General features: G+C 36.0%; 1 protein-coding gene across 1 annotated transcript in view; it reads left to right on the top strand.

The window, feature by feature from the left end:
* Window positions 1-25555, top strand: part of MYLK4 (myosin light chain kinase family member 4) — a 143771-nt gene that overhangs the window by 33104 nt on the left and 85112 nt on the right. The gene's annotated exons all lie outside the window — the stretch shown is intronic.

The raw sequence follows: 25555 nt of genomic DNA, 5'->3' as shown, positions 1-25555 counted from the left end.
CAGATTTGAACCTAGGACCTCCCGTCTCTAGGCCTGACTCTCATTCCACTGAGCTACCCAGCTGCCCCCGGTATGTACTCTTAAATGTGTCTTGTTTTGTTAATTGGCTTTGCTTGAATGTTGTTTTTTTTTTATTATTACAAGAAAGGATTCATTGGTGGGCTAGGGGAGTCTTTTTAAAGACCCTTTCTTTAAACAAAAGAGAAAGAAAGAAAGAGAGAGAGAGAAAGAGAGAGGGAAGAAGGAAAGAAACAAAGAAAGAGGAAGGAAGGAAGGAAGGAAGGAAGGAAGGAAGGAAAGAAAAAAGAAAAGAAGAAAGAAGGAAAGAAATTGAGATTATCCTGTGAAATCTGGAACGTGCTATAGGTATGCAAGAGGATTTCTCCAAGTGGTAAACTAGTGGTAAGCTTGAACCTCTATCAAATAATCAATCAATCAGCAAGCATTTATTAAATGTTTACTAACTTATTAACCAGGCACTGGCTCAGACACTTCCCAGCTGGGTGACCCTGAGCGACTGTGTGACCCATTGCCTACTGGTTGGGGCCCTATGCTCCTAGAATGGAGTCCCAGGATAAAAAAAAAAAAAAAAAAGTGCACACCTATTGAGAACCTTTTCTCTATAAAATATTACGGATCATTTTGTCCTTTAAGGGGGAAAAAGAAATTCTCTTTTTATGCAATCTTAAATTATGAAATGCAAAGATTGTGATTCAGAGCAATCTGTTTGATTGGCAAGGCTAAAAGATGTGGATTTTGTTTTGGCTTTGAAAATATCTCCCTGTGGAAAGTACCTATTGATATCACCTTGGGATAACTGATGACATTTCCTTAATTAGGACATGAAAAGCAACCTTGTCCTAGATGCTTGTTTGCCTAGTGAGGGTGATTAATGGAGACATGGCTATTCTAGACCTGAGATTCACTCATGGTCCTGACTTTAAAAAGTTATTATTTTTTTAAACCCTTACCATTTGTATTAGAATTTATACTATTGGCTCCAAGATAGAAGAGAGGTAAGGACTAGGAAATTCAGTTTAAGTGACTTGCCCAGGGTTACAAGCTAGGCAGATTTGAACCCAGGAACTCCCATCTTCAGGTTTGGCTCTCTATCCACTGGGCCACCTATTTGCTGCTTGGACATGACCTTTAAAAGGAGCCCAGCAGATCTTGTAGGAAAATCAGAGACCCGAGAGTAGACTACATTTAAGCTTGGACCTGAGTTCCTGGGGAAGAACAGCCACTGTATATAGAACTCCCCAGTGGAGCTCTGGATCCCAGAATTGGCAGATGGGCAGAGGCAGTGGCAGGGGAATCCCTAGCCAAAGAATTTTTGAAGGCCAGCATCTATGTGACCCCAGAGCCAGAGAATGAGCAAGGGATTGAGCCACAATGTAGAGGAGCAAATTTAGATCTTCATCTCTGCCACGACTGTGATTTATGTGAACTGGGCAGAGCTAACTGAAGATTCCTAACTCCACGTTTGATTACCTTTGGAGAGATTACCAAAACACAGAAAACTATCAGTCTTAAGGACTACATGGGGGAAAGACTCCCTGGGGAAGGTGGGCCTGACCAGAATGGGCCAAGGGTCAGGGAATGAAGGAGAAAGCTGCTTTAATTAACATAGCTTAACAACTGCTTATTAATTGATTACCTTATTTATAGGCTTAGATGGTATTCTTTTATGTTATGTATTTTCTGTGAGGTAAAATAAAGATTATCCAAAGTTCTATAACTATATGGAAGGCTGAGAGCCCTTTTACCTTTTTTCTGTAGAGCTTAATTCTGAAATGCCTAGGGAAACCCCTTAGGGGAAATACTAATTTTGGGAAAGTCTCCTTAAGACTGAACATACTCCTTTAAACCTAGGACTTTGGCTTGTTGGCCTCAAGTTGACTTTTGCATTTTCTTCTTCCCTCAAAATAAATTGTAGTTTTTTTGCCTCTTCCTACTTTGCCTAGGATTATATATATGAGCAATAGAATATATAATTTAGAATTTATTACACTGAATTAAGGTATAGGAAATTTAAATTTAGGTCTAGAGAATATTGGAGAATTTAGCCTTTGTTTGTAAAAGTACACTTTTAGTCCTAGCATCCCCCAAAGAACTCTAATAGATCATTGCTTACTATCACTTAGACATCTAAAGCAACAGAACAATAAGTGTTTCTGTGACAAGAGAAAGATTAATTGGCTGTATGACCTTTGCTTGAGAAATAACATGGAGGGAAGTAATGAAACAGTTACTGATGAGGGAAAAGTTGTTATTTGCTATTATCAAAATGACAATTTGTTAATAAACTCATATTTTGGGAGGGAAGAATTGTCTGAATCTATAATATAATTCATTTGGGGAACTCTATCTGGAAAATTCCTTTCACTGGTGCAAAGATTAGTAACTAGACTGTAAATTAACTTGAGGAGCTGCCTGGATACTGAGAGATTAATTAACTTCCAGATTATCACACAATTCTTTTGTGTCAGAGGCCAACTTTGAACCCAGGTCTCCCTGACTCTAAGGTTGACCTTCTATACACTACACTATGCAAGTATTATTGTCCTCATTTTATAGTTGCAGAAACTGAGGCTTGTTTTGTTTTAAATTGTGTGTAAGATCACTTAGCAAGGAAAACATTATTTTGAGTCTTATTGGTACTCATTTAAGTACTATGAAATCATGGATATTATATTCCTCTAGATGGTGCTGTCTACTGTGCTAAATTTTTACAAACTTTTTAAAAAAAGCTGCATTTGCTGTGAAAAACAAATCTCTTGATCTCCCTTTTCCTTCATCATTACAGATCTTTACCCCTTCCTTATCATACATCATAGATCGAGAGCTGGGAGGAACACGAATAGATCTCTTCTACTTTAAATCCAATATGTTACAGACAGTGAAACTGAGACCCAGAGAAATTCCATAACTTGTCCAAGATTACCCACAGATAGACAGGCAGGATTCACACTTAGATCCTCTTTCCATTATATGTTAAACCCATGTCTCAAAGAATTGTGCTTCTAACTCATATTCTAATCCCATTTTATTGGTCCTTGTTCTGGTGCTTCCTAGGATCCATGATCTCTTCTAGGTGAGCGTTCAGGTCTGATAGACCTTCCCACATTCCATCTTGCAAGATTCTTTCTTTTTAAAAATTTCTAAATCTTAACTTTCTGTCTTAGTATCAAACCTTAGTCAGAAAAGCAGCAAGGGCTAGGCAGTCAGGGTTAAGTGACTTTGCTTGGGGTCACACAGTTAGAAAAGCGTCTGAGACCAGATTTGAACCCAGATTCTCCCCACCCCAGGCTTGCAGTTCTACCCACTTCTCTGCTCCCATCATGCAAGATTCTTGTCAACTGCCTCTTCTCATGATCCTGCTTAGAGAAGAAAGAGGCCCATATGCTAAAGGCTTTCCTCTGAGACTTTTAATTCTTTAGATGGTATTTATGTAGCATGTGAGTACTGGCTTGTTATCCCTCAATTTGGCCTCAAGGCTCTTCCATCTTTTCTTCTAGTCATCTATCTCTGGATGATCTCTTTTATTGCCATTTCTTGGCAAGTCAGTTGTTTATAATAAGATGCTACCTACATACAACCACCATGCATTTTTCTATTGCTTTCTGGTTTGCCTGTACTTTTTGATTCTTCTCATACCTGTACTATTTTCTGATGGAGTATCTACCAGGAGAATATTGCTGCTGAAAAAATGAGTTTATGTAGCAATGATCAAGTTCAGATAATTTCATGAATCTTGTGATTTGTGAAGTGTGATCTGGGCTTATTTTTTTAAATTTATTTATTTGTTTTTAATACTGTGTATTGATTCAAAGGCAGAAGAGTGGTAAGGGTAGGCAATGGAGGTTAAGTGACTTGCCCAGGGTCACACAGCTGGGAAGTGTCTGAGGCCAGTTTTGAACCCAGGACCTTCCGTCTCTAGGTCTGGCTCTCAATCCACTGAGCTCCCCAGCTCCTCCCCCCCCCCCGGGGCTTATTTTTTAATTTAAATGTGTGTTATCCTATCCATTAACTAATATTTACCATTTACTATTTACTGATAATTCCTTGGACTAGACAAGATGTAATTGATGGGATTTGGGATGAATTAAATTCCTACCTTCAAGGAGTTTCTAGTCTAGTATTCTCTGAGTTGCTGGGAGACATTTACTTATAATTTAATTCAATTCAATAGCCTGATAACTTTCTATTAATTCTTATTCCAATTCATTTTCTATTTGCACATGTGTCCACATGTGTACACTGATAAACTAACGTAATTGACTTCTCATCCAAATATATGTTATGATATACATAATCTGAATGATATTTACAGTCTTCATCTACTTTGTTCTTCCAGTGTGGATGCCTAGAATGATTTTCTGAGTAAATATGCATCTAACTGGGGATACCTTGTGGCATCCCAGAGCTTTATTTAATCAGTAAAATGCTTTCTTCAGAAGAAATAGGAGCATCTGGAAAACATCTCTATAGAAAATCTCTTATAAGACTTTGGATTTTTCCTAGGACAGCCTCCATGAGATGACTAGACATCTTTGATCCATATTTGCTGATAACTCAGTTTTTTTGGAAAATAAAGGTATAGTTCCCTTGGGCAATGGGCAGGCACCATGTCATGCTCAACCAAGGCGAGTAGGCTGATCAGTCCTTCTCATGTCTGAGATTTATTTAGTAATGAAACAGCATGGAAATAACACTGCATACACATTTATGTGTCTTCAGATCTATTTTTATTCAATATACTCCCAAGGATACACATTTGACAACTAAACAGTTCTAGTTAGGGTGAAACACTTACACAAACACACATACACATTCTCTTGCATACCTTCTAGTTCAGTATCCTGGAATTCACATCTCTTGGACCTATGTAGTGAAATGCTGATTTGTAGTAAGTAAATTCATGAACAGAGGAAGTATAGATCTAATTGATCATTTCTATGTTGCCTTTTGATGTTCTATCTCTGGTAGCTAAATTTCAATATCTACTTTGGACTACTAGGCATTATAATTGGTAGGGTGATAAAATATTCTCTTTTGTCTTCCATTTTTTTAATTTAAAATTTTGGTTGTTTTTTTTTTGTTTTTGCATTTTAATCGGTTAGGCGTAAGTGCCTTGGCCAATAGTTTAGGCTTATAGAGCTTTGGTAAAACTTGCCTTCTTATATAAGATCTCTTTCAGAAACATTTCAGAAATATTTCCAAGTAAGTGAAAAATCTTAAAGATGTATAAATATGAGTGTTTTGTTTTTGTTTGGTTTGCTTGTTTTTATTAAGGTGAGAGGATAAGGGCTTGGTAGTTATATCAAATAATGCAAAGCTTTCTTAAATTGTAGGGAAAAGTGAAATAGGGGTTTATAGGAATCCTAAAGGAGGGTTACAGGTGAGTATTTCAAACCTTTTGTGATTGAAGCTGAGCTAACATTTGTCTTTTAGGCCATAATCAGTCATTGCAAGTTACAAAATCAATGAATTGCTAAACAAAGTTATCACTATCATCTTGGTGGTATTGAAATCTAGAGGATCTCAACATAATACCAAATAAGGAGACCCTTTTTTTGATAGGAATCTTAAAAAATTTGATTGTGTGTATGTGTATTTGTAGAATCAACAAGAAATATATATATGTAGCAGGAATGTTGTATTGTTTGCACCATTCAGTCCATTTTGTATAAATATGTGGATTGCTTTGGAAAATTAACTGCTATAGACTGTTTTCCCACCGATGGTTTCATCAAGAAAGTCAATCGATAAATATTTTAAGCATTTATCATGTACAGGACATTATACAAAGAACTAAGAATACAAAATAAAAAAAATAGCCCTTGACATCAAAGACCTTACATTCTTCTGAGGAAGACATAATTAATGAGAAAAATTAATTCTGAGTTGTATTATTTATTAGTAATATTTCTATGGGAAATAATTTCATTTTCCCCAAGTTTCTTTGGCCTTATAAAGTTAGGCTGAAACAGAGCACTTTCTAATCTACTCTTAAGCCTCAAGGCATCTAACTTTGCCTTTTGTTCAAAGCCCCGACCTCAAAATAAAAAATACTTTCTTTAAGGAATTTGAAAGTAGAGCGTGTTGACTTTTCCCCTGTTTGTTAAAGATCCACCTCCCCTGTGATAAAATCATGAAGAAGGAGTTGAAGTTTCTAGGTCTACCTCCTCTTTTGAAATATCCACCAATAGGGACCATGAGGGGGAGGTTCAAAGGACAAATTGTCAGGCCAATTAGAAAGAGGACACAGTTTCCAATGAAATTGAGAATCTGGGCTAAGTGGATCTCTTTGTTAATGGAACTCTGGATCCCATTAATAAACAATGCTTTCCTCAGGAAAGTGGCTTCATGTTCTTTCTTGGTTAAAATTCTAAATGCTACACAAACAATATATATACCAAGTAGATGTAAGTTTATCTCAGAGAGAAGGCATTGCTAGTAGGTAAGGGAACCAGGAAAGGCTTCCTACAGAAGCTGGGATTTGAGCTGAGTTCTGAAGGAAGCCAGGAAAGCTAAGATAGGTAGAAGTGGGGAGGGAAGGCATTACAAACATAGGGTACAACCAATGCAAACACAGTTAGGAGATGGAAGAGCAAGAGGAGAGGATGGAGTGAGAAGTTTACAAATCATTCTCATAAAAAATTTATAGTGGTAAGAAAAATAGATGTAGAGGTCAAGTAGTTCCTACTTCTTCTTCTTCTTTTTTTAAATTCCACAATACTATCACACACTATCTTTTTCATTCTTTTGGAGTCTTCCAGTCTCACATATACCTGGAAATTGATTCATAAGGTGTTTGGATTTAAAAAAAAATTTGCTCCCAGTGCAGATTACTTACAGTAGGCTCTTTGAATTCATCTTCTAAAGTGCCAATTCTATTTTTAAAAATAGTACATTATGGGGCAACTAGGTAGCACAATGGATAGAGCACCAGGCCTGGAGGCAGGAGGATCTGGGTTCAAATTTGGTCTCAGAAACTTCCTAGCTGGGAAAATCACTTAACTCCATTTGCTTAGCCTTGCCCTTCTGTTTGGTAAGACAGAAAATAAGAGTAAAAAAAAAATTAAATGATTTTCCAAGGTAAACCAGGGAGTAAATAACAGAACAAGGATTAGAACTCAGGTCCTCCGACTCTAAATCCAGTACTTTTTATGCTGTTCTATATAAGATTGGTAAATTGATAACATTTAAATTATTATAAAAAATTCAAGTAACAAACATTAAAAAAATTAATCTGTGGTTTCAACTATTCTCTTCCCATTGGAAATTAAACAAAGCCTTCAGTACACAGCTACATAGTATAACAAAACAAATCTCCACATTAGTCACATGCAAAAATGTATGTCTCAGTATTTTAAGTTCTTTACTTCTATGCCAGGAGGTGAGCAATATGTTTCATTTTTATTCCTTTGGATTTATACATCATTATTGCATTGTTCCGAGTTCTAAAGTCCTTCAAAATTGCTTTTCTCTATAACATTATCATTGTATAAAATGTTCTTCTAGGTTTGCTTACTTCATTTTACTCTTAAAAGCTTTTCCAGAAATTATCTGTATCATCCTTTCTCATTGCATAAAAATATTCCATTATATTCATAAACCACAATTAATTTAGTCATTTCCCAACAGGAAAACACCTCCTAGGTTTCTAGTTTTTGGCTGCCATGAAAATATCTACTATAAATATTTTTGTATGCATAGATCCTTTTCCTCTTTCCTTTATTTCTCTGGAATATGGGCATCATAGCGGCATACCTGGATCCAGGAAGCAATGTTCTGATTCTCAAATGAGATAATAACATTCTTTGTAAATTCTAAGTACTATATAAATGCTAGTTATTTTACTATTAATTTGTTATACAATAATAATGTATAACTACATATAGACATGTATTTATATATGATAGCATTACAACTATAATTATACCTAAATATACAATTACATATAGTATTATGGTATATACAATGTATAATTACCTACAGTTATATATTATTTTCTATATAACATATATAAAAATATATCTATTATAATACATAGTGACATATATTATTATATATCTTTAATATTATTATTCTTTAGCCTCTAGACTGGTGATGATTTCATTCTCTGAGCCTTCTACTGCACTCTTGCTGGGTTTAGTCAGTGTTTATAGGGATACAGAGATATGCTAAGTAAATGTTAAAAATGGTTGCATACATATACATTAATCTGCATTATTAATATTTTCTTAATCTATATAATCAATAAAACAACATATCAAGTTCCAATTTTATAGATGGTTTCTGAGGTGTAAATGCTCACATAATTTAACGATCAACCTGGAAAGTAAACATATTATAGCCTGGTTCCAACACCCCCCCTGTCTAGGTCAAAGGTGTGTGCAGTTTGCTAACTTCTAAATGGCTTTGTATATTTTATAGTGCTAGAAAAATCTAATCAATTATTATTATGGGACAAATTATATAGAATGGCCATGGAAGTGGTTTAAAATTTAGGAAACAACTTTAGTTGATTTTAATATTGAGAAAAAACTCAAGCCAAGATAACAGACTAAAAGAACATCGAGCTTGGTATTTTCCTTACTTAAGAGTTAGGAAATTTAGATTTTTATTCTTTCTAGGCCTGTTGTGTCTTAGAATGTCAATTTGCTCTTTTTTTTTTTTTATGACACAAAATAACTTCCCCTATAATCTCATCAGTGTGGGTCTTCTCTCCACTGATACAGATTACAATCCTTCTACACCTTAGTAGAGCATCTTCATAAGTTGTTGTGGTTATACAAACAAAACACCCAGTGACCATCCTTTAGGTGATGAGCCTCTTGAAATTTAACTAAGCTGGTCCTTGACGGACAAACATAGAGTTAGGGGTAGACTTGTATTGGAAGTCTTTGCAACTTGGTTGGATCTGATGGAACCTGGGTTTCACTGTGGAGAGAGAGATTAATGATCATATAGGAGAAAACTGATTTTCTTTAGTTTCTATGGGAAGGTAATGGAGATCAGGGAAAAAGCCTTGGCTTATGGGTTTATGGTCAGAACTCCTCTTAAAGCAAACTTATTTTCAGTGGAAATTTTTCAGGTTGTAATGTTAGTTACTGTACCACTTGTGGATTAAAATCTAAACTTCTGGTTTGGTAGTTTTCTACATGATCTAACAGAAATTCAACCATATCCCTGTGTAGAAAGTGTGCCTTTTTATATGGAGATTTTCCTCCTTCCCTGCCTTTTTCAGACTTTGGTGTCTGGCTCAGTCTCATACCTAAATTTGAATTTAAAAAAATGTAGTGATATTTATAGAAAATTATGATTTCTCAATGAAGTTCCCAGTAAAGGAAAATAAGGAAACCACTGGTTGCCACACTCCAACATGTCAACCTCCCCCACTCCCATTATACTGTTGGAGAAAGAGACTATTAAAGGAATGTTAAATATTTTAAAGTGGGTAACCAAACTGGGTTCAAATATAGCAGGAGTATCTAGTAACTATTCTAGCTACCTCTGTTTCCTGAACAATTAAAGAGTCTTGGAATCCTTGACCTGACCAGCAACCATTTGGGAAAACTATGGTCCATACTATAAAAGAGGCATTAACTTTTAAGACAATAAGTGATCCCCTGGTATCATTGTGACAAATAAAAGTGACAGCAAGAATAAGACCATGATTCAATTTCACTTCCAGACAGGACATTCTTACCAGAGCCTTCAAAAGGGAATCCTGCTTTGAGACCTATGAGTTGAAAAATAGAGCCAGCCATAAGGTCAAAGAAGGAGCAAGCCCCTAGAACTCCTTGCTTTGACAAAACAGGGAAATAAAGGACAACCCAAAGAGAACTGTTAGAGCCTTCCCTCTGCCACTAAGAATGGTAATGAACACTTATTGCAAGCTGAAGCTTGAAAGAAAAATACAGCTTGGAGGGAGAGGATGGAAGAGGAGGGCTCTTGAGAAGTCTTTAACTCCAAATTATGTGCCCATCAGTCTCTACTAGTTTTGAGGCAGTTGTTGGGAGAAATAGAACTGGGCCAGCCACAGTTTTAAGTAAAATTATAGAATGTCATTTGCTATGTTAGCCTATTTCTGTTCAACCAATAGGTTAGAAATGAAGAGCCTATTCCTCCATTTATATTCCCAAAGTGGGTGCTACCGCCCCCTGGTGGGTGCTGCAGCAATCCAGGGAAGCGGTGATGGCCACAGGTGCATTTATCTTTCCTATTAATTGCTATTAAAATTAAAAAAATTAGTTTCCAGGGGGCTAAGTAATATTTTTTTCTGGAAAGGGGGTGGTAGGCCAAAAAAGTTTGGGAACCACTGATTTATACTAACCCTCTCCTGAGTCATTATTTTGCTCTATGATCTCACTTGAGTCAATATAATCAGAATAGAACAAAGGGAGATTATAGTAGGAAGAATTTAGGTTAAAAAAAAAAAGATGTTGCTAACTAGGACTGATTGGGGATTGGGAGAAGGGAGTCAATTTTTATGACATCTGATGGGTAGAATCATTTCACATTAACATCTATCCAGAGATTATATTTCTTTTAAAATGTATTGGTCCTTTTTGTTTTTATATCTGTTATTTCTAATATACAAATATAATAATTAAAATTATGATGCTGCTAGTAGCTTTATAACTTTATTAAATCAAAGTAGTAATAGTGAAGAGAGGGAAAGGTAGGAAAGAGGAGGAGAGGTACTTAGTTTACTAATCTATTGGCTGCCACGATGGATTGAAGCTAACCTCTGACAAGGGTTCCTTCAGGTTCCTTTGCTCCAGCCAGAAGACCCAAAAGACCACCTGGTTACCACTTATAAGCTCTTTTCTCTACCCACGAGCTCTCACATGGCACATCTCAGGAATCAACCATAGTTTCTTAATTTGCCTGGACCTCCCAGAGGACTAGTGCCTGTGGAATCAGTTTCTTGTCTTATTGGTTCCTTGGTTCTTTAATTTCCTTTCTATGAGGGTTTATCTATACCTGAATTTACTCAGTGATCTTTGACTTCCAGCTCACTGAAAGATGAGGTTTAAAAAAAAGGCAACATAATGGAGAGAGAGATTCTCTTCCAACACTAACATATATAATATACAATATACTAATATATTATAATACCTCTATGTTGCTTCCCTCTCCCATCCCAGAACTGAACCTACTTTTGTAAAAAAGGAAAAAAAAAGTTATACAGAACAACTAATCTAGTAACTACATCTAAAGTATGCAACATGTTGTCCTTATAGTTCCTATCTCTCTTTTGGAATAAGACATGCATGTTTCATTATTTGTTTTCTTGGTATTTCACTCATTTTTTAATTACTCAGTTTGTCTTCCTTTTAATAATCTTTCAATTTGTTTTTTTAATAGTAATTATATGTGCATTTCTTTAGTTTTTGCTTAATTCACTCCAAATCAGTTCTTATAAATCTTTTCATATTTCTCTGAATTCCTCATATTCATAACTTCTTACTGCACAAATATTCCATTTATTCATATACCATGATATGTTTGTCCCTCAGTGAATGGTACCTGATTTTGTTTTCAGTTCTTTACTACCACAAAAGTTCTGCTATGAATATATATATATATATATAAGAATCTCTGACCTCCTTGAAGAATATATTTAATATTGGGATTGTTGGGTCAAAGGACATGAATAGATATTTACCATTCTTGCAAATTCAAAATTGCTATCCAGGACAGTTGGAAAACAGAGCTGATCTTTTCAGAAGACTTCTCTTGCCTGTACCCTTTCCCCTCCAGCCAAAATGGACTATTCTGTTTTTTGGTCATCGTTGCAAATGTGAAAGAAATAAAGTAAAACATCTGAGTTATTTTAATGTGGGTTTCTCTTATTATCAGTGATTTGAAGTATGTTTTCTTATGTCCATTGATAGTATATGCAATTTTTCCTTTGAAAATTGTTTGTTCACATTTTTTAAACACCATATTTTTTTTTGGTCATTTGCTTTTGTCAGTTCTCCACATATTCTGGATATCAAACTTTTTTTTCCAGTAATATTTAATGTAAAAATTCCTACCTCAGTTTACAGTTTCTCTTCTTATTATGTATTGATTTTGTTCATGAAGAAGCCTTTTGGTTTTATGTAATAGCATTGTTTATTTTATTTTTAAATTGAATACTTCTATTTCTTTGTTTTTGTTGTTCAGCATTTTTCTCTTGCCATATTTGTGGAAGGTATCTGCCTCTCATTTCTATTTTTTTTATATGACTATTTAGGTCATATTTTCACTTGAATTTTTTTATATTATACTCTGTAAGAAGCTAGTAGGAATGTAATTTTTGTCCAGTTGCTTTCTAGTTTTTCCAGGAGTTCACATCAAATGGAGAGCACTTAAACTAGTAATTTAGTTTTAGGTCTCACCAATTCACATTACTCTTTTGTATTGTTTTAGTTCTTGTTTATTCTGTTCTATGATGTACATTTCTCTCTTTATCATTTTCAAGTTGCTTTGATTATTACTGCTTAATGATACAATTTGAAGTCTAATGTTGCTATCTCCTTTAAGAATCAAGATCTTTTATTTTTCTAAGTTGATTGCATTATTATTTTTCTTATTCTATAGTTTCTCCTTGGCATTTTAATTGATATAGTATAAAATCTTTAGAACAATTTAGGTACTTCTATTTTTTAATCATATCAACATGACCCAACTATTAACGGTGAGTACATCTCCAATTAGTTGTCTCTATTAATATAGTGTATTGTAGTAGTATTTATGTACAACTCTGTGTCTTTGTAGGGTTAAATTGCAGATATTTAATAAGTTATATAGTTATTTTGAATGAATTTCTCTTATCATTTCTTTCTGGTTACATTAATCATATAGAAATACCAATCATTTTTGTGAATTTATTTTGTATCCTAGTACCTTATTAAAGTTAGTAATCATCTAATTCAGATTCATTGAAAGAATACACACACATATGTCCTTTTCAGACATCCATATGATCGATTAGCTTAGGTAAACTCTAATGATTTCTGGAAGGACATTATAATCTCAAGTCTATGATTTTATTTTGTTCATAAAAATCACTGTTTTTTATGCTTAGACACAAAGCTATATATGGAGGGAGATTTTTTTTCTCATACTACATTGAAGCACAAAATATTAAAAACATTTTCTGTAAATGAATAGAATATTTTCTTTAGAGCAGAGGTTTTTAATCTTTAGATTTCAGGACATCCATGAACTTGGATCAGGAAAAAAAATCTTTGCCTCAATATAATTGGCTTCTTTTGCCATCCTTTGTATTTTATACATTTAAAAATATTCTGAGAAGGCTTTATAAAATGATTGATGGAGTCCTTTACACATGTACACACAAAATCATAGTGCCGCTCCTTTTGATGTTTTCTGGGAAGGTTTTCCCTAACAATTAACACAAAACATGGACATTTATTGCAAAAAGGACCTGTGATTTCAATTACCCGAGGCTTAGATTAATTGACTTGTCCATAGTTGTAAAACTGTTAGAGATGGGATTTGAACCCTCAGCTGTTCTGGGTTTCCTCTCATATATGGCATACAGTTGTTCCTAATAAATATTTGTTGAATAAATGATGATAATAATGCAGTTTTATAGTGATTTGAGGCTTAGAAAGTCCCATGAACAACTCTGAGGGCAAATGCCATTTGCTAACACATGGATAGATGAAATAGGTGAGATACATGTGCTAATGTATGGATTTGGGAGGTAAAGAAACAGCCTCCAGTAATGCTAACAAGTGTCAGATCTGGGGCTTGAACCTGAATTTGAATCAACTTCTGCTTGCCTTTGAATATCCTATAGAGAAGCACCAGGCTACAAATTTTGACCCATTTCGCTTATGGCACTTTGTACTCAACTGGCCCCAGTTCTGCTGGAGGCTCATGGTTGTGTTCTATTGTTCTCTTATCTAGATGTGGAGAAGCAGAATAACTAAGGTGTCCATGTGCCATTCGGCCTGTTTATTGTAAATGTTTGGGTCAGATGTCAGGAATAAATTTCCTACTCCTTTTCTGTCCCTGACTCTGAAGAATCAGAACATGTGACAGGAGCGCAGTGCTTTTCCCCTTTTCCATGGGGGCCAGGAGATGACAGGCAATGGGAGTCTTTACTTTCCCAGTGAATGAATGCCAGAGTAGCCAGCAGAGGCTGGCAGTAGGTGGTGAAATTCATTCCAGCAGCTCAGATGTCACCAGGTATGTAGACAGAGCAAGATTAATATGTCTCCATCTTTTGCTTTGACTAAAGAAGTAAATCTTTAAAATATGACTCTTTTCTTCCAGGAATTAAAAAAATAAAACCACAAATGCTTTTCACAGAAATTTCTCTGTTTATGGTGCTTTCTTTTTGATATCTCTTCCCTTGGGGAAGAGATTAGGATTGTTAATCATAGCGGCAATCATCAACCACTGTCAAAAGGTGCCTTATATGAAATTTGCTGTGAATTGAAGGCTCTCCCTGGACATTATCAGCTTGACTGGGGAGTTGGGTGAGAAGGGGAATTTGAGGAAAGGGAGCAAGGGTTCTTGAAAAAAATCCTACCTATAAATAAAATGACACCATACTCATAATAAAATTTTAAATTAAATTCCTGATGATATCACCTCTTTTCTATTTTTTCAGTTCTTGATTTACCCACATTCCAACTTTACTCTCATTTCTCTTCCCTTCTCTCAACCTTTTCTGTTTTTTTGAGTTCTCTTTTCTTTTTCATTATTTCTTCTTTTGCTACTTCCTCACCCCTCATTGATCAAATTATAGATTTAGAGATAGAAGGGATCTTAAAAGTACTTCCTAATCCAAGATAAGAAACCTGAGGCCTACAGAAGATAAATGATTTGCCCAAGGACATACAAGATGCAAGTGGCAGAGAACCCCAATCCTCTGATCCAAATTTAGGACTTTTGTACCCTGAATTTTGTTCAAAAGTATTTCCAGTTATTGTGGTCTAGGCCTGTAATTTAAAAGTTTTCACCAGGCAATCATGCTATATGGGTAGTGGGAGATTCAGTACACACAGAATTTACTACTGAAACCAAATAAAATGTATAATAAAATTGATCTGATCTGTATTGATATTTCATAAGGTAAAGCATTCATATAAACTATTGTAATTAGTATGACATTCATATAGGCCAACCACATTTTAAATTTAGATCCACTTCCAGATAGAACCCCACCAATACATGTATGGGCACCCCTAAATATAACAGATTTAAGACACATTGTTGGCAGGAGGCAGCACTCATTTGAACCCATCGCTCAGCAGCTTCCTCTAAGCTATTTCTTTTACAAGGTCAGAGGACAGATTATTTCAAAACAACTGACTTTTAATAATCCATAAAGCAAGGGGACATGATAGATTCCCTCCTCTCCTCCTCTTTGAAAGGTTATCATACCCTATGAAATGGGGGGCACACTCTCAGAATATATGTGACCAGGAAACACACATGTAGGGAACATGTGTGGCTATAAACATGTGAAAAAACAGACACATGTATGGCTAGTATACATATGCAGCCAGGAAAATTAACACCCTTGATGTCTTCTGATGATCACACTCCTCTCTGACCCACTCTGTTGGACGTAGTGTCTTCTAGGGTCTTGGGGTCACTGACGTGTTCTCTGCTACCTGTTGGCATGTTTTAGCTGACTACTGTCTCTCTGGTGAGGAAGGACTAGAGTTTTTTTTTTTTTAAAGCCTTTATCCAGAAATGTTCACTTCAAAAGGGCTAGATGTGATGTCACATTACATAGTCAAGAGTTATTGGACACCACACCTGATCAGAGAGTGGGCAAAAACACGCCAGGTTAGGATTTAATCTAATATTTGGACTACTTGATTCCAACTAGAGACAATTCTAGGGAAGGAGTGAGAGTTCGACCAAAGGTACACAATGAAAATGGATTCTGAATCCCGAATCCCTGAGAATCTCAGTGGAAGAAGAAATGGATCATTTTTGGAGGAGGGGTTGATTGGAGGAGGGGAGAGAAGGAGAGAACAGGACCAGAGGGAGGCTCTGAGCAGGCACAGGCTGGCTTTACAACCTCTGGATAGGGCTCAGAGACATCCACGCCTTCTCACTGGACCTGAAATCCTTGGAGACTCAAGCCTCATTCCTATTAATAGGAATGTAATTAAAGTTTGTTAAAGCAAAGAGATATTAATGTGTAAAAGTACCTAGTCTGGAGAAAGGAAGGAGAGCATCAATGTCTGAAAGGGGTAGTGGATGGAAGGCAAAGGTAAGAGTTTACATTTTACTCTTTGTAATATTGCTGAATTCTACCCCTCCCTTCCCACCACACAGTCTCTTTGGCAGGTATCTAGAAGGCAGCTTGGTGGACAGAGGGCTGGACTTGGAGTCAGGAAAACCTGAGTTCAAATCCGAGGTCAGACACAGGGTGTGTGACCTTGGGCAAGTCACTTAACCCTTGCCCTCCTCTGTTTTCCCATCTTTAAAATGGGATAATAACACCTACTAACCAGAGTTGTTGTGAGAATAAAAGGAGATATTTATACTTTAAAAACCTTAAAATACTACATAATACTATATAATAATTTTATTATATTACATATAAATGTATTATATATTATATAATAAAATACTATGTAAATTCCTGTGATTATGATGATGATGCCTAATCCTAGGTAAGAGAGCAATGAGCATAGAAGAGGTTGATAGCCTCTATGAAGTGCAGTTTTTTCATCACTTTTTCAGGGGCTGGTGCCCTGATCCCTAGCAGCCCTAAATCTATGACTCCAGGATGTCATATGTAAATCTCAGAATTTGTTTTTTAGTAAGAAATCCGTTTTAAGACCCCAACATTCATGAACAACATATCTCAGTTTTAATGGAATTAAAAACAGTCCTATGAAGATGAATAAGATTCTTTGTAGCAGGACTGAAGGCTCTTAAAAATCGTGTATTTATTAATATTCTATTAAATTACTATATAAGGATTTAATTGAGAGCTATACCAATTGAAAGATAGGAGAACACATCCTATGTGTGTATATATACAGAAAATTTCTCTTTGAATCACAGATAAAGGCACCCTATGTAAAGATGACTTTGTGGAGGTTGGAGATGTTGGGTTCAATGAGATATGAAAACAAAAACAAAACAAAACAAAACAAAAAAAAACCCTTCACATTTATCAATTTTAAATCCTACCCCGTCCAAGGCAGCCAGCGAGTGGAATGTGGGACAGCAGTGGTCTTAGAAACACATCCAATGTTGGAAGAAGTGCCAAATCCCCAAAATGGCAGAACTTTTCAATTACCTAGCACAAGGACATAAAAGAACCAACAAGATTCTTAACGGAGAGGAAGGATGGAATCCAATGTGGTGGGAGAGAGCTCAGAATTCGTGAATTAATCTAATAACCAGATATGAGATCCAAGGAGTCAGTGAACTTGACTGGGAGATGGCATTTCCTGGGTATTCATGATATAGTACCATCTGAAAAGTTTATGAGGATAGTCTCACTCCCCAAAATAACTTTGCTAACAGTGAAAGTTTTTTGTTTGTTTTTACTTCATTTCTCTGACCTCCAATTCTTTTCATGTTATCTATATGGGGGGGAGATGGAAAGGCAAAGAATCCTGGCAGCTGACCAGTCATCTGAAGTCAGTGGCCAATTACCATTGGTGCTAATAGTCCTTGAATGAGTGACAAGTGCATTCATGGTAGTGTAAATTATCTTTGGTGTCTTAGCTCTCTGTTTCTGCACCTGTTTTAAAGCTGTCATAAGACCATCATTTTTTTTTCCTTCTAAAGGTGTAGAATATTTGTGGACTGGTGTCATTGGAAATATCCATTCCAAGATCAGGCTATTCGTCCTTTGCAAGGAAGCAACAATTACCATGCAGGGTTGGGCAGGATCAGTGCTTGGGAAATACTTCTTGCGGAGATCAGGGGAAGAGAGAGGAAAAAAATAAAACGCCCGAGCTAAGTGACTTATAGAGTGATTCAAACAGAATGGATTTATCATTGAAAGGAAAAGATATTTGGATTGTAGGGAGTTTATGCGTTTTAAGCTCTTCATTCATCTGGCACACATTCCGATCTGTGCTAACCCGGGAAAGAAGCAGACAGACTCCAGATCTGGAAGATGCAAAGGTAGAAATATTTTTAACTAAGGTAGATTAGTCTCATGCCTCAGTTTTGATGTTTCTAACTAGTAACAGGGTTGCTCAACCACTGAGATGGGATGCATGCCCCTAAGAAGGTCTGTGTTTGATATTCTAGGAGGTGGATAAGGTGTGGAAAAGATGCTGGCCTGGGAGTCAAGGAAAGCTGTGGGTTCAAGCCCTCCCTACTCTGACACTTTCTAGCTGCATGCTGAACTTCAATTTGATAAACTATAAAATGGAGATGGTTATAGTTTTTTTGAAAACGCTTACCTTCCATCTCAGAATCAATACTGTGTATTGGTTTCAAGGTAGAAAAGTGGCCAGGGTTAGGCAATGGGGTTTAAGTGATTTGCCCAGGGTCACACAGCTAGGAAGTGTCTGAGGTCAGATTTGAAGCCAGGACCTCCCATCTTTGCATCTGGCTCTCAATCCCCTGAGCCATTTAGCTGGCCCCCGAGATGATTATAATTAAACTTCATATGCCATAAAGGAAATAAATGGGAGGCAATAATGTTTGCATGACAAATCTTGCAGGATTTTTCTGAGGAAAATAATACATAAATTTGAATTATTACCACTTGAGGGAATGCTGGGGATGTTAATGGAAGCAAAAAGCACATAGTGGGACATCCATTGCTCAGTGGTTGGACAGCCAATCCTGGAGACTGGAAGTTCTGGATTCAAATCTGGTCTTAGACATTTCCTAGCTACGTGACCCTGGGCAAGTCACTTAACCCCAATTGCCTACCCCTTATTTATGTTGTACCTTGGAACTGATACCTAGTATAGATTCTAAAACAGAAAGTAAGAATTTAAAAAAATAAAAAAATAGCATATTTCCAGAGGATGTACCAACTTCCTAGGGAAACCACCAGACTCTTCACTGAATATATTAGACTAATCATATAAATAACATGGTAATATTATTTGTCAGAGCTTTGAAAATAGAAATATCCTCTTTACTTATTGTTCATAGCTTTAAAGAAAAGTGTTTTCTACACCCTTCATACTGCTGATTAAATCAAATTCATGTAGAAGTTTTTAAACAATAGTGACCTCTTCTGAAAAAGACAACTAGAGCCTTCCAAACAGTTTCCTTTGGCTTTCTGCCTATTAATTGACACAGAAGAAAATCTAAGAAGGGAAATGGTAAGGAGGAGTCAGAAAGAATAGAAAGAATGTAGACCCTCAGGGTTTTGGCATTTTTCTAAAAGAAGCTTGAGTCTTTCGGTAAGACAATCCTCAGATCAGTTTTTAACATGGGATCATGAATAGGTCTCAGTGATTCTGTGAACCTGGATGTTCAGTCGTTTGTCAGTTGTGTCTGACTCTTAGTGACCCCTTTTGGGGTTTTCTTGGCAAAGATACTGGACTGTGGGCCATTTCCTTCTATAGCTCATTTTACAGCCGAGGAAACTGAGGCTATCAGGGTTAAATTACTTGCCCAAGTCACACAGTTAGCAAGCGTCTGAGGCCAAATTGAAACTTAGGTGTTCCTGACTCCAGCCTGGTGTCACTTAGTCACCTTGGTGAACCAGAATTGGGGGTGGGGATGGGAAAGTACCATTTTCTATTCACTAACTTTAACTGAAATTTAGCATTTCCTTCAATTATGACTAGGCAAAAACTTTCATTTGAGAAAGGGTCCATAGGCTTCACCAAACTGACAAAGGAGTCATCCATAATACAAAACAGATTAAGAACCCCTTTTCTTTTCTTTCTTTTTTTAGAATCGATTCTTTATTTTTTTTATTTTTAAAATTTTTCTTTTGAATATTTTCCTGCAGTTACATGTTTCATGTTCTTTCCCTCTCTCCCAAACCCCACTAAGCCCCCTTAACCAACACAGAATTCCACTGGGAAGAATCCCTTTTCTAAATATGCCCTTCTACTGTTTCAAAGATCTTGAGTGGAAGGTTTAGAGGGTCATTTCCTTGCAGTATCATCAAATAATGAAGAAAAACTCATTTTTTCTTTCACAATTATTTATTTGGTATAAAGCAATATGTTTGAAAACGTCTAAGCATATGAAAACAGCAGTCACTAAAAGGTAGCTGAAGTCAGAGTAATTAAAATGTCCGGAGAATAGAGGGTGAAAAACTCTTCCTTACTCACTACAGAAAGGGGACCACATATTCTAGGCTAGTCAGTTTCATCCTATCGTGATAGTGAGCATATTGGGAAATGACAGTAGAATTAAAAATTCATAAAACTTTTAAAAAGTCACAAAGCCACTCCAAGTTGTATTCTCTCATATACACAACAGCATATCTATCCTTTCAATAGGGTAATAATTTATACAGCTGAAGATGTATTTTATTTTTTTAGGTATCAATATTTATGGATTTATTTTTTCTTTTATTTAATTGCAGGAACAAATTTACACATAAGTTTTCCAAGGTTCCTTGATTTGTGTTGTCTTCCTCCCCTCTTCCCTCACCCCCTCCTGGAGTTGACAAGCAATTCCAGTGGTTTATACATGTATTATCTCTTAAAACATTTCCACATTATTCATTTTTATAAGTGAATAATTTGATAAAACCAAAACCCCAAATCCTATACACAAATAAACAAGTGATAAATCATGTTTTCAACTGCATTTCTACTCCAATAGTAAATGTTTGTGTATATATATTAAGTATTATATATATTTATTTAAATAATAGCTGTACAGCCTCTAAATCAAATGTATTATTTGTGTTTTGAAGTAAAACATCAGCAACCACTGTCCCTAGGCTTCTGCTGGCATATGGGTGAAGGAAACACATATCTGTCACCTTTACTTTTGATAAGAATGGCAAAAGTCTGATACTTTATGTTTTATGCTTGTTCTCTGTTACTGAAAGGATGAGTTGGAAATAAAATTCCTGGTCTTTGTAGTCCATTGACATGCAATTAATGGGATTAAAAATGGCAAAACAAAAGTCAAAGAAACAAAGTATTGCTAAACATTTAATTTTTTTCTTTGTATCCATAGCCCCAAGAATAATGGCTCATGCATAGTGGCTCTTAATAAATTCTTATTGAATGAATGATTAATAAGTATAAATTAATCTGAATGATAGTCTTGTGAAAAAATGGCTTTATATAACTGTAAAATACATTTCTGTAGTATCTTCTACACTTTATTGTTGTTTAGTGGTTTTCAGTCATGTCTGATTCTTCATGACCCCTTTTGGGATTTTCTTGGCAAAGATACTAGAATGGTTTTCCATTTAATCCTCTAGCTCAGTGATGGGCAAACTTTTTAGAAAGGGGGCCAAAGGAAAGGAAATGCTCATCTGTCAGTCTATTTCTAAGGCAACTCTTTCGAAGTTCCATTGTATTGTATCCTACTCATTGTATTTGTCAGATTAGGAATAATGTTGTGTGGCCAGAGAGAACATTTCAGGGGGCCGCATCTGGCCTGCAGCCTGTAGTTTGCCCATGACTGCTCTAGCTTATTTTATAGATGAGGAAACTGAGGCCAGTTGGGTTAAGTGACTTGCCTAGGATCACACAGATAGCAAGTGCCTAAGGTCAGATTTTGCACTCAAGTCTTTCTGATTTGAGGTCTGGCACTGTAGAGACTATGCCACCTGATGGCCTTTCTAAACTCATATTAATGTATAAATACAGTATACATGTGTCCTATTTAGAGTAAGAAGTGGCAAATTCAGTATACTAGTAAGGAAGTGGTCTTAGAGTTGCAAGGAGGATCTGGGTTTTATCTTGACCCCATTCTCTTGTTGTGGGATTCTTTACAAGTCAGCTCTGTCTTGGTTTTTCTCAATAGGAAAATAAAAATAGTACCTTCCACCAACTCTCTCATTTTGAATCGTTTGAAGAAAAGTATTGTGCTCTGTATAAAGATAGATTTGTGTCATTTAAAAATATGATAGTTTTTATGTTCTAGATTACAGGAAAGATAATTTGATTTATGTGCAAAGATAATAGATTTTTCTGTTCATTTAATTCAAATTTAAATTATTTGACAAGGTCACATTCTTGTAATGATTTCTCACTCATCTGACCTGACTTTCCTAGTGAAGAGTAGAAAAGATGAAAGGACTAAGACAAGAGAATTCTTTTAGTCTTTATGCTTGACTAATCTTGCACTCTTTTCTTCAAATGATCATTTTAACCGTTTTCCAAAAATGTTTCATTTTCAAACTGCCAGAGAGATTTCTTTTTACATTATAATTCGTTTTGAGATCTTTCACTCACCCTTAAGTCTACAAAGAAGCTGGCTTCAAACAGCAATTGCATTTGAAACACACACACACACACACACACACACACACACACACACACACATACACACACGGTTGACTGATTTTGACTATTTGATCCAACTTATCTGCTGAGATAAATCCATAGAATAATTGAAAAAAAATTGTTCTGATATTACATAGTTAGAACAGTTGATAGTTTTGAAGCTAGTAAACATGCTCTTTTCAATGATCTAGGCAGATCCTATGGGGAAGTGCTTTTCTCATTTGCAAAGCACTCTAGAAATATGAGTTTTTATCATTATTATGATTAATTGTCCTCATCACAAATACTATTACTTAACAAATAATCTTTGAAGTGACCCTTAAGTTAGTCTCTATCCTGTATCCACTTCCTTCTTCTGTCACCAGCGTGAATTTAGCTCTTTGATTAAATGGCCCGTTGGCCATAGTTTGCCCATCACTGGTCTAGATGTATAGACATGTGTCTCTCAGACATTATGGATCGCCGTCTCTAGAACCTGCCCTGTTCCTTGCCCCAGGGAGACTGCAATTTCCACCATTGGGGTGCAGCAGAATGGCTTTGGTTGAATCCTTATCCTTTCCTCCCTGTCTCTGAGAGAGATATTGGGCTAGATATGTATCTGTTTGTATCTTCATATATTGTTAATCTGGGGGTACATTATGGGAGAAGGGTTTTAAAACAAAAGATATTTCCCTGGTCACTGTTAAGAGGGAAGGCAACTTTTTAGCTTATGCTCCCTAGCTTAACATTTTCCCACCAAATTCTTGCCCCCAAAATATGATAAAAATATCTTGTAGATCTAGTAGTTGTTCAAGGAAAGAGGAAACACAAATGAAGATAGTTATAGAATTTAGAATTCATCAGAAAATATGTAAGAGCGAATCATTTATTTATTTATTTTTCATTAATTTAAAATTTTATTTTAAAATTTTCTCCATGGTTACGTGATTCTTGTTGTCTCCCTCCCTTCCCTCCTCCCAGAGTTGACAAACAATTCCACTGGGTTATACATGTATTGTCACTCAAATCCTATTTCCATATTATTCATTTTTGTAATGGAGTAATCTTTTAAAAACAAAACCCCCATTCCTATACACATATAAACAAGTGGTAAATCATGTTTTCTCCTGGACTTCTACTCCCACAGTGCTTTCTCTAGATGTAGATAGCATTCTTTTTCATAAGTCCCTCATAATTGTGCTGGTTCTGAATGACCTCTTTAGATGGGATTGAGATAAGATTTTGGCTCAGCCAAAAAAGATGGATCTGATCTCAACCAAGGGAAAACTATCGCTACAAAGTTTTTGGGGAGGCAAGCTGGAAATCAGGGATTTGTTGAGAAGCCAGGTTTTTATATTTGTCTTTAGCTTCCAATATCTTTCCCTCATAGCTTTCCCAGAGTCTATGGCATCAGTTCTGCTCCTCATCCAGGTAGGGAGATTCACACTCAGTCTAGCTCTAACAATCTAGAGTTATATCTCCTTTAGCACACACAGAACATCAGGACCGTCATTCCTCCTAGCTTGGTTTAGAGCCAAGGTACAAAAGAAATTAATAGATGTGTTCTTTTAGATTTCCAGAGAAATTCTAGATAGGTCAATAAGCTTTTTTTTAAATGCCTACTCTGAGCCAGGCACTGTGCTAACAATGATGGAGATACAAAGAAAGGCAAAAGACAGTTCCTGTTCTCATGAAGCTCACAATCTAATATTTACATGCCAACTATGCTATTTGGAATGATTCAAGAGAAAAAAATTAGGTATGTATGGGTATATAGTTTTCTTCTGAAATTCAGTCTTGAATATATATTTTATTATATTTATTTATTTAAAATCCTTACCTTCCAACCTAGAATTAATACTGTCTTGGTTCCAAGGGGCTTGAAGAATGGTAAAGACTGGGGAATAGGGGTTAAGTGACGTGCCCATGGTCACAGTGTTAGGAAGTATCTGAGGATGGATTTGAACCTAGGACCTGTTATCTCTGGACCTAGCTCTCAGAATCTATTGGACCATCTAACTGCCTCCTTAAATATACATTTTAAGGTTAGCATTCTTAAATTGGAAAATGGTCAACATGCTTCAGAGGCCAAATTTCCATTCTATATATGTGAGAATTATATGTCATTTATTATAATTTAATATAAAAATAGAATATATACTTAAAATATACTATTCTTATATATAGTTCTTATTATAGAACATATAATTTAACATTTCATATATTATTAAGGTAATATATGATTAACACATATACACATGTACATAAAAGTGCATATATTTATATATTTTTGTGCTCTTGTTCAGTCATTCAGTTGCATCTGACTCTTTGTGACCACATGGACATGACACACCAGGCCCTCCACCTGAGGAGCTCATCTTCCTGGGTCATATATTTTGGCATCTCAGTACTGTCCATGGGGGTTTCTTGACAAAGATGCCAGAGTGGTTTGCCATTTTTTCCTCCACTGGATCACCTTTATTGTCAGAACTTGTATACCTTATGCTTATGCTCAGCCAAGTTCTTCCTATTAAACATATCCATCAGAATACAATATTAGAGACAAAATTCAGAATTTCAGTTGTGAAATGTGAGACTGAGGAACCAAAAGTGCAATTACTAAGGGTATGTTTGTAAAGGGGAGACTAAACATAGCCTTAGAAGTTGGGCTCGGGCTGCTCTTGTGATCGGGTAATCCCACAGGCAGTGAGGTGGCATAGAGTGCCAAGCCTGGAGTCAGGAAGATTCTTCTTCCTGAGTTCAAATCTGCCTTCAGACACTTCTCAGCTGTGTGATCCTGGGCAAGTCACTAAACCCTGTTTGCCTCAGTTTCCTCATCTCTAAAATGAGTCAGAGAAGGAAAGAGCAAACCACCCCAGCATCTTTGCCAAGAAAACCCCAGACAGAGTCACAAAGAGTCAATACGCCCGAAAACAACTGACCAAAGGCAGACCTTTAGAGCTAGACAAATGTCTGGGAGCTGCATAGCCTGGTCCTTGTGCCCTCTGAGTCCCCTCCGTGTACAAATAGAACTTTATATAATGTTTGCTAGTGGAGTTCAACGGGAAAATGCCAGGTAGAGAAAGAAAGGTCTAAAAATAGGGAATGTATCTGCCGTGAAATATTTCCACCAACCTTGTCTTCCCTTTGTGGGT

Source organism: Gracilinanus agilis, chromosome 1 (genome assembly GCF_016433145.1).
Source record: "Gracilinanus agilis isolate LMUSP501 chromosome 1, AgileGrace, whole genome shotgun sequence".
NCBI classification, from domain to species: Eukaryota; Metazoa; Chordata; class Mammalia; order Didelphimorphia; family Didelphidae; genus Gracilinanus; species Gracilinanus agilis.
The sequence above is the reverse complement of the archived record's forward strand: the minus strand, read 5'-3'. Positions and strand labels throughout refer to the sequence as shown.